The sequence below is a fragment of the Papio anubis genome, chromosome 11 (assembly GCF_008728515.1).
Source record: "Papio anubis isolate 15944 chromosome 11, Panubis1.0, whole genome shotgun sequence".
Classification (NCBI taxonomy): domain Eukaryota; kingdom Metazoa; phylum Chordata; class Mammalia; order Primates; family Cercopithecidae; genus Papio; species Papio anubis.
In genome coordinates, this window is record NC_044986.1 from 38,630,328 (window position 1) to 38,641,019 (window position 10,692).

A 10,692-nucleotide genomic window follows, 5' to 3' on the forward strand; every position below is an offset into this window, starting at 1 on the left:
TTCTCATTGTTCAATTCCCAAATATGAGTGAGAACATGCGGTGTTTGGTTTTCTGTTCTTGGCATAGCTTGCTGAGAATGATGGTTTCCAGCTGCATCCATGTCCCTACACAAAGGACAATAACTCATCCTTTTTATGGCTGCATAGTATTCCATGGTGTGTATGTGTCACATTTTCTTAATCCAGTCTGTCATTGATGGACATTTGGGTTGGTTCCAAGTCTTTGCTATTGTGAATAGTGCCATAATAAACATACGTGTGCGTGTGTCTTTATAGTAGCATGATTTATAACTTTTGGCTATATACCCAGTAATGTATACGGTCATATGGTATTTCTAGTTCTAGATCCTGAGGAATCGCCACACTGTCTTCCACAATGGTTGAACTAGTTTACAGTCCCACCAATAGTGTAAAAGCATTCCTGTTTCTCCACATCCTCTCCAGCATCTGTTGTCTTCTGACTTCCTAGGTATTTTATTCTCTTTGAAGCAATTGTGAATGGGAGTTCACTGAGACCCATCTCACGTGCAGAGACACATAGGCTCAAAATAAAGGGATGGAGGAAGATCAACCAAGCAAATGAAAAAAAAAAAAAAAAAGGCTGGGTTGCAATCCTAGTCTCTGATAAAACAGACTTTAAACCAACAAAGATCAAAAGAGACCAAGAAGGCCATTACATAATGGTAAAGGGATCAATGCAACAAGAAGAGCTAACTATCCTAAATATATATGCACCCAATACAGGAGCACCCAGATTCATAAAGCAAGTCCTTAGAGACTTACAAAGAGACTTAGACACCCATACAACAATAATGGGAAATTCTAACACCCCACTGTCAACATTAGACAGAAAAACGAGACAGATAGTTAACAAGGATATCCAGGAATTGAACTCAACTCTGCACCAAGTAAACCTAATAGACATCTACAGAACTTTCCACCCCAAATCAACAGAATATACATTCTTCTCAGCACCACATCGCACTTATTCCAAAATTGACCACATAGTTGGAAGTAAAGCACTCCTCAGCAAATGTAAAAGAACAGAAATTATAACAAACTGTCTCTCAGACCACAGTGCAATCAAACTAGAACTCAGGATTAAGAAACTCAATTAAAACCTCTCAACTACATGGAAACTGAACAACCTGCTCCTGAATGACTACTGGGTACATAACGAAATGAAGGTGGAAATAAAGATGTTCTTTGAAACCAATGAGAACAAAGATACAACATACCTTCTGGTCCTTCTTGAGTCCTTAAAACTTCCATTATTATACTATTTTTAAAACTGCACTTTGTTACTCATGATAAAAAAACAAATAATCTAAGTGTGTACATATATGTATATATATACACACACACACACATATATAATATACATATACAGACATATGTATATATTTGTGTAGTTACTGTTCTAAATTACTAAAATAATTAATGACTAATTTAGTTGGTCAAATCCACAATCTTAAAAAGACAACTAAAACTTCACATACATTTCTACTACCCTAATGGGCTATTTTGATATTTTTAGAGCTATTTCATTCAATTATTATTTTCAATGCATGTTTTCTAGCTACTTAAAAATTTCCCCATACAAAAAGACTAATACTATAGCAGTAACTAAAAGGTTGCTAAAAACACATTTCCCTCATAGGACATTTTGAACAATATCTTTCAATAAAAGTTATAAAATATTACAAATACAATAATATTAGATAAGGTTGACTAAATCAATTAGATTGCATTAGTAAAACTAACACAGAATAATGGCAATCAGATCTACTTCCAACAAAAAACAAGTTAACCCTTTATAAAATAGTCACTAAAAGGCCTTTGCCCCTAGTAATAAATCCTCATATATCATTCATACTTGCACTCTAATATCACTAAATTTTATGAGACTCTAATACATTATACCAAAATATATTTTCCCTGGTAAAAAATCTTTTCACAATTTACTAACTAAATATGATCAAACCTGTCACAATCTAAAACCTAAAATTTGGGTCTTCTAAAACAGCATCAAACAAAGACCTTTTCCGACCAGACTACAACAAAACTTTGAGATCTGAAACCTTAGGTTTGTAATCTCACAACTCAAAATGGTCATCCAGACTCTTAAAACTATACACTTATTACAAATCTAAAGGTAAATGTTTTTCAGATAACATCCTAGATGTAGACAGTGATCCCAAAATAACACATCAAGATTTCTCTAACATCACAGAGACTCTTACTTCTTTTTTCTTACTTATGTGTCTATAAAAATTAAAACTAAAATAGAGGATCTTATGTATACTCATAAGATATACTTTCATGCATAAAATATTTCACAATCAACCTTATACACAATAAACTTAGGGCTTAATAAATAAAAATAAAAGAGCCATTGTGGGCAAAAACATTGAATAGTACCTTTGTTATTCCATAATCAGTCAAAAAACAAAACACTGGACCACTCCTCTTAACCAATAACACTGTTTTAAAAAATTGACAAAATCGTAGGCCCTGTGGCTCACACCTGTAATCTCAACACTTTGGGATGCCGAGGCGGGTGGATCAGGAAGTCAGGAGATGGAGACCATCCTGGCCAACATGGTGAAACCCCGTCTTTACTAAAAATACAAAAAGTAGCTGGGTGTGGTGGTACACGCCTGTAATCCCCACTACTCAGGAGGCTGAGGCAGGAGAATCGCTTGAACCCAGGAGGCGGAGGTTTCAGTGAGCCAAGATCACACCACTGCACTCCAGCCTGGCAACAATGCAAGACTCCATCTCAAAAAAAAAAAAAAAAAAAAAAAAAAAAAAATTGACAAAAGGCATTCACTACTCTAGATAGACATCATTTGTTAGATCCCTTTTCCATAGTTACTTGAAATATATAAAACAATAATTAAAAATGTATCCCTCATAATAGGCTCTTTAACAAATTATACCACAAAGGCTATGATGACATAACGGACTTCTTTAAATTCCCTTACTAGAGTCATACAAAATAACAAAATGACTCTAAATTACTGAAGTGACTGAACACAAAAACTATCCAATTATTAACACTTCTTGATTCACATAAATATGACATATAAAAATTCAACGATAAAACTAGGAATATTTAGTTAAAAATAGACTCTTTAGCTAACTCATTCTTTAATCTATTTCGTTTTAATTAGTTTGGTTCATAAAAATCCTGACCAAAAAAAGACTTCAAACTATTAAAATTATTCTCCTAATAGTCATAATGATAGCTCCTTGATATACTGTATTCTCTCAGAAGGTTTAAAATTTACATACAGCCATTCATAAAATGTCAAATAATCTCCCACTAAAACACAAAAACTTAAATATAATATAGTCATAAAATCACTAAAACTTGTACTAAGACAAAAAGCAAAATAATAATGAAACATCAAAGTTCTAAATTTATGCCATTCTCTCATCTAAATCAAAACTAAACCCAAAATAGTTTTTAAACAAAATTATGGGGCCAATTTTTCTGGTGCTTATTTATTTAATTAGTCTTCTTTCTACTTTTATTTTCAGGATGTACATGGGCAATTTTGTAACATGAGTAAATTGTGTGTGTAACATGAGTAACATCAGTAAACTGAGGCTTAATGTGCAAATGATGCTATCATCCAGGTAGTGAGTATAGTACCCATTAAGAAGCCTTCCAATCCATGTGCCCTTTCCACTCTCAAGCAATCCCCAGTATCTGTTGTTTCTGTCTTTGTGCCCATGTGTAATCAATATGTAGCTCCCACTTAAAAGCAAGAAATACAGTATTTGGTTTTCTGTTCCTGCATCAGTTCACTTAGGATAATGGCCTCTAGCTGCATTCATGTTGCTGCAAAGATATGATATCTTTTCTTTTTTATGGATGTGCAGCATTCTATTATGCATTTGTATTACATTTTCTTTATGCAGTCCATTGATGGGCATCTTGGTTGATTACATGTCTTTGCTATTGTGAATAGTGCTGCAATGAACATACATGTGTGTTTTTGGCAGAATAATTTATTTTCCTTTGGGTATATACTCATTAATTGAATTGCTGAGTTAAATGGCATTTCTATTTTAAGTTCATTGAGTAATTTCCACACTGATTTCTACAGTGGCTGAACTAGTTTATATTCCCATGAACAGTGTATAAATGTTTCATTTTGTCCACATCTTCACCAGCATATCTTGGTTTTGACTTCTTAATAGTAGCCATTTTGACAAGTGTGAGATGGTGTTATTGCAAGTAATGATGAGAATTTTTTCATATATTTATTGGCTGCATCTACGTCTTCTCTTGATAAGTGTCTGTTCATGTCCTTTGCCCTTTTTAAATGAGGTTATTTGTTTTCTGTTTGTTGAATTTTTTAAGTACCTTAGAGATTTTGGATAATAGAACATTTCCGCATGCATATTTTTGACTATATTTTTCTATGAATTGTCTGTTTACTTTTGATAGTTTCTTTTTCTGTGCATAAGCTCCTTAATTGCTTTCCATTGTTAATTTTGTTTATTGTTGAAATTGCTTTTGGAGACTTAGTCAAAAATTATTTGCTAAGGCCAAAGTCCAGAATGGTATTTTCTAGGTTTTCTTCTAGGGTGTTTTTGTTTTAGGTTTTATGTGTAAGTATTTAATCCATCTTGAGCTAATTTTTGTGTATGGTGAAAGGAAGGGAGACAGTTTCAATCTTCTGCATATGGCTAGTCAGTTATCCCAGCACACTGTATTCAATAGGGAGTTCTTTTCTGACTGTTATTGTTGACTTTGTTGAAGATGCAAAACTCACTGGTATTGTAAGTACACAGAAAATCACAGGATATTATAACAGTGTAACTGTGGTGTGTAAAACTACTGTTATCCTAAGTAGAAAGACTAAATGATAAACCAATCAAAAATAATGACTATGAAAACTTTTCAAGACACATAGAACACAATACGATACAAATAGCAACAACAATAAGTTTAAAAATGGAGAAAAGCATTTCAGACATAGTTTTTATTGAGTTTTGCTTGCTTGTTCATAACACTGTTTATGTAAACAGTGTTAAGTTGTTATCAGCTTAAAATAAAGGGTTATAAGATAGTATTTGCAAGCTTCATAATAACCTCAAACCAAAAAACATACAACAGTAATGCAAAACATGAAAAGCAAGAAACTAAATCATATCACCAGAGAAATTCACCCTCATTAAAAGGATGATAGAAAGGAAGAAAGGAAGAGAAAACCACAAAACAATCAGAAAACAAATAACAAAATGGCAGAAGTATATCTTTACTTATCAAAAATAAAACCGAATGTAAATGTACTAAACTCTCTAGTTAAAAGATATAAATTGGCTGAATGGATGATAGAACAAGATTCATTGATCTGTTGTGTACCATAAACACACTTCACCCTACAAAGATATTGAAAATATCAGATCTGGTTACTTCAGATAGGCTAAAAGTAAAGGAATGCAAAAAGATATTCCATGCCATTGGAACACAATAAAGAGCAGAAGTAGCTCTATTTATATCTGACAAAATATATTTTAAGATAAAAGCTGTAAGAAGAAACAGTGACACTATATAATGATAAAGTGGAAAGTTCAAAAACAGGATATATCAATTTTAAATATATATGCTTCAAAGAGTGCATCACCTAGATATATAAAGCGAATATGATTAAACCTAACGAGAGTGATAAGCTTTAGTACAGTAATTTCTGGAGTCTTCAATACCCTGCTTTAAGTATTGGACAGATCTTCCAGATAGAAAATCAACAAAGAAACATCAGACTTAATCTGCACTGTAGACAAAATGGATCTAATAGATACTTACAGATTTGATCCAATGACTCCAGGAAACACATTCCTTTCCTTGACACATGGATTATTCTCAAGGATAGACCATATGTTAGGTCACAGGACAAGTTTTAAAACATTCAAAAAATTGAAATAATATACAACATCTTCTCTGGCCACAGTGAAATAAAACTGGAAAGCAATAAAAAGAGGAATTTTGGAAACTACACAAATACATGTAAATTAAACAATGTCCTACTGAATGACCACTGGGTCAATGAAGAACCCACTGCTGGGTCCATATTCCCCCCAAAGGAAATCAGTATATTGGAGTGATAGCTGCACTTCTGTGTTTCTCACAGCACTGTTCGCAAGAGATAAGATTTTGAAACAATCCAAGTGTCCATCAACAGATGAACGAATAAAGAAAATGTGGTATTAATACATATACACCATGGAGTACTATTGAGCCATAAAAAAGAATGAGATCCTGTCATTTGAAACAACATAGATGAAACTGGAGATCATTATGTTAAGCAAAATAAGCCAGAGACAGAAGACAAATATGGCAAGTTCTCACTTATTTGTGGGTTCTAAATATCAAAGCAATTAAACTCAGTGACGTAGAGAGGAAATGGATGGTTACCAGAGGCTGGGAGGTGTAGTGGGAAGGTGGGGTGGATCTGGCACAGTTAATAGGTTCCACGAAATAGTTAGAAGAAGTAAGGCCTACTAGTGGACAGCAGAACAGGGTGAATATAGTCATTAATAATTTAATTATACATTTAAAAATAATTAAAAGAGTATAACTGGATTGTAACACAAAGGATAAATGCTTGATGAAATGGAGAGCCCATTCTTCATGTTGTGGTTATTACACATTGTATGCCTGTAACAAAACATCTCATGTTGCCCATAAATAAATACACCTACTATATACCCACATAAATAAAATAAAATAAAGTAAATATAATCCAAAATAAAGAGGTGACTTCTACTTTAAACATTCCAAAAAATAACCTAAAGTCTTATTCCTACATTAGAAGAGAATAGAGAATCCATAAATAAAGCCACATATCCATGGCCAGCAGATCTTGGACAAAGTTGTCAAAGATATACACTGTAGGAAGGACATCCTATTTAATAAATGGTACTCGGAAAGCTGGCTTGCTATTTGCAGATGAATGAAATTGGACCCCTGTCTTTCACTGTATATAAAAATTAATTAAAGATGGATTAAATACTTAAATGTAAGACCTGAAACCATAAAAATCCTAAAAGAAAACCTAGGAAAACCTCTCTGACATTGGCCTAGGCAAAGAATTCATGACTAAGACCTCAAAAGCAAATGCAACAATAGTTCAAGACAAATGGAATTTTGTCCAATTTTTAATGGGGCTATTTGTTTTGTCTTTTGAGTTGGGTTCCTTGTAGACTTTGGATATTAGCTTTTTTTTTTTGGATTCACAATTTGCAAATACTTTATCCCATTCTGTAGGCTGTCTGTTAACTCTTGATTATTTATTTGCTGTGCAGAAGCTTTTTTGTTTGTCCCACTTTTCTTAAGCATTGTTTTGCAAAAATAAGAATCTAGATGTCGACCTTACACTGTTTACAAAAGTTAACTGAAATTTGTTTATAGAGATAATGTAACACACAAACTATAAAATTCCGAGAAGATGACATAAGAGAAAATCTAGATGACCTTGGCCTCACAATGGTTTTATAAATACAACAACAAATGCACAATACATGAAAGAAAAAACAATTATCTGGACTTCATTAAAATTAAAAACTTCTACTCTATGAAAGACACTTTTACGGGAATGAGAAGTTAAGTTCAGTGAGAATAAATAATTCCAAAAAATATATCTTATAAAATATTATTATCCAAATTATTCAAAGATGTTTTAAAGCTCAACAATAAGAAATTGGTGATTTCTTACAAAACAAAAATATGCTTACCGTATGATCCAGCTGGTGTGCTTTTGACATTTGCTAAATGAGTTGAAAAATTATGTCCACAAAAAACTTGCACATGGACATTCACGGGACCTTTATTCATTGTTGCCAAAATTGGAAGCAACCAAGATGTTCAGTAGATGAATAGACAAACAAATGTGGTACATCAGTATAAGGAAATACTATTTTATTATTATTTAGTAGTAAAAAGAAATAAGCTTTTGAGGTATGACAAGATATGGAGAAATCTTATGCATATTAGTAAATGAATGATACCAACCTGAAAAGGCTACATGCTGTGTTATTCCAACTATATAATAATCTAGTAAAGGCAAAACTATGGCAACACTAAAATGTTCACTTGTTACCAAAGACTAGCAGGGAAAGGCCTAAAGAATAGGCAGAGGCCGGGTGGGGTGGCTCACTCCTGTAATCCCAGCACTTTGGGAGGCTGAGGCGGGTGGATCACGAGGTCAGGAGATCGAGACCATCCTGGCGAACACGGTGAAACCCCGTCTCTACTAAAAATAACAAAAAATTAGTCAAGCGTGGTGGCGGGCACCTGTAGTCCCAGCAACTTGGGAGGCTGAGGCAGGAGAACGGCGTGAACCCGGGAGGCAGAGCTTGCAGTGAGCCGAGACCCCGCCCCCCCACCCCAGCTTGCCAGCCAGAGAGAGAGACTCTCTCTCAAAAAAAAAAAAAAAAAATAGGCAGAGCACTGAGATTTTTAGGCAGTGAAACGATTCTGTATGATGCTATGGTGGTGGATATATGGCATTATACACTAGTCAAAATCTATAGAATGTACAACACAAAGAGTGAATCCTTTGTAAACTATGAACTTTGGTTGGTGATTATATCTGATTGTTGATTTATTAACCATAATTAATTAACCTCAATAATAAGGTTGTTGATTGTAGGAGACTATGTGTTGGTGCTGGGAAGGAGTTAGTGGGAACTGTATACTTTCCACTTAGTGTTGCTGGAAACTTAAAGCCGCTGTAAAAATTAACTATATTAATTTCTTTAAAAACCCTCGAATTCACCACTCCAGCAAAGCTGAGATTAGCATCATTCTGTGACTGTAGATGGCTTAATATCGATACCCTATTGATCATTTGGACTGAGGTGGGGATTCTGTAGGATGAGATGTGAGACATCACTGAAGCAGCAAGGAGGGAAACTTGGATTCTAATGAAAAATCTTGTATTGATGCATTAATGACACTCTAACTCACTGAGTCACCAAGTGCTAATTTCTAAACAAAACACACACACACACACAAAATTTAGATTAGTTGGTCTCAGAGACCCCTTTTGTCTCTAAATTGTCTATATTTCTTTCATTCTATTAAAGAAACTGTCAAGGCAGGAGCCTTACCTTAGCCGAAGAAAGGAGGAGCACAGCAAGGACAACTATCTCTTGAGGAATAAATTTATTGCTTTAAGCTAGTTTGGTTCTTTTAGAGTTTATAGCTACATGAGTCAGGCAGTAAATTACTGCTTCTCTTCGCCCTGGATAAAGGGCTCATGAGGACCTGGACTCATGATTTAAAGGTAATAAAACCAAACTCTTCTGACCCACATTTTACTCAACTGGTGCTGGAATTATTAACTAAATTAATGTTTGTTTTGAAAGTCACTAATTAGGCCGGGCGCGGTGGCTCAAGCCTGTAATCCCAGCACTTTGGGAGGCCGAGACGGGTGGATCACGAGGTCAGGAGATCGAGACCATCCTGGCTAACACTGTGAAACCCCATCTCTACTAAGAAATACAAAAAACGCCGGGTGAGGTGGCGGGTGCCTGTAGTCCCAGCTACTCCGGAGGCTGAGGCAGGAGAACGGCGTAAACCCGGGAGGCGGAGCTTGCAGTGAGCTGAGATCCGGCCACTGCACTCCAGCCTGGGTGACAGAGCCAGACTCTGCCTAAAAAAAAAAAAAAAAAGAGAGTCACTAATTAGATCAGTCCTGAAATACTGAATTTCAGTAGTTCTTGGTGATATAGTTGAAATGAATTTTTAGGATAGAGAGAAGGCAGCAAGATGCAGCAGTTGTTGGTTCCAGCTACAGCTTGTCCACATGTATTCTTTGTGTCCTTGGCCAAAGTACTGAATCTCCATGGCCCAGTTTCTCCTCTCTAAAGTGGGAATAATTGAAAGAATAGAAATATATGTGATCAGCGTGAAAATTCTCTGTAAATTTTTCATTATCTCTGTAAACATAATCAATAAAACGCTGTATATGTGGGTCTTAAATTTTTATTAATTAAAAAGCTGGAAATTACTGCACTACTCAATGTAAAATCAGTATTATGATCTCTTTTCAGAACATGGCTTTGCACACACACTTTGTCATTGGTGATCTAGTAACATGTATAAATCTAGTTGTATTTAGATATTCATGACCACTGAATATCAGTTTCCATTCAAGTCTGCACATAGTGATAGTTTTGTGCTCTGGGTTCATTCAATGATTTTTCTACCTCCCATCATCTATTGAATCCACAGCTGTTGTTCTGTGTATCACTTTCTCTTCCTTGCTGTGCATTATTGCATTCTATTATTTTTTACAATTACAGACCAAAAACAACAGAAGCAGCCATGTCTGGAGGTGACTGAGAGGTGGAGAAGCCACAGATTCTCAAGTTCTCTCCAATAAATTATCTGAAATTGACCTTTTCCTCAATAATGCTGACAACTTTCACTATATGGTGATGCAGAGGAGAGGACTCTAATTTTTATTCCTTCTTTTGAGCATCTCTGGTCCTCTTATTCTTCTAGACAAATGAGCCTCTATTTAATGTGAAGCCTGTTGCTTTCTGAAGAGTCAACGTGGTGTATCTTTAGAGTAACTAATATCTAGGGGTTTGTTTTGTTTTTCTAAAATTGTTCTTGAGCCAGCTCTGGTGTAAGTGATAATGCACCCCAATGGGCATTAGAAGATC

At 34.8% G+C, this 10,692-nt stretch overlaps 1 long non-coding RNA gene across 1 annotated transcript in view; it reads right to left on the bottom strand.

Moving 5' to 3' along the window:
- The window catches only part of LOC110744155, a 30,760-nt gene extending 21,598 nt beyond the window's left edge, over positions 1-9,162 (bottom strand). Inside the window, exons 1-2 of the long non-coding RNA XR_002524382.2 lie at positions 9,130-9,162; positions 7,753-7,842 (exon numbers count right to left, since the gene is read on the bottom strand). This is a non-coding gene — a long non-coding RNA (uncharacterized LOC110744155). The remainder of the gene's footprint in view (positions 1-7,752; positions 7,843-9,129) is intronic.
- Positions 9,163-10,692: the final 1,530 nt, after the last annotated feature.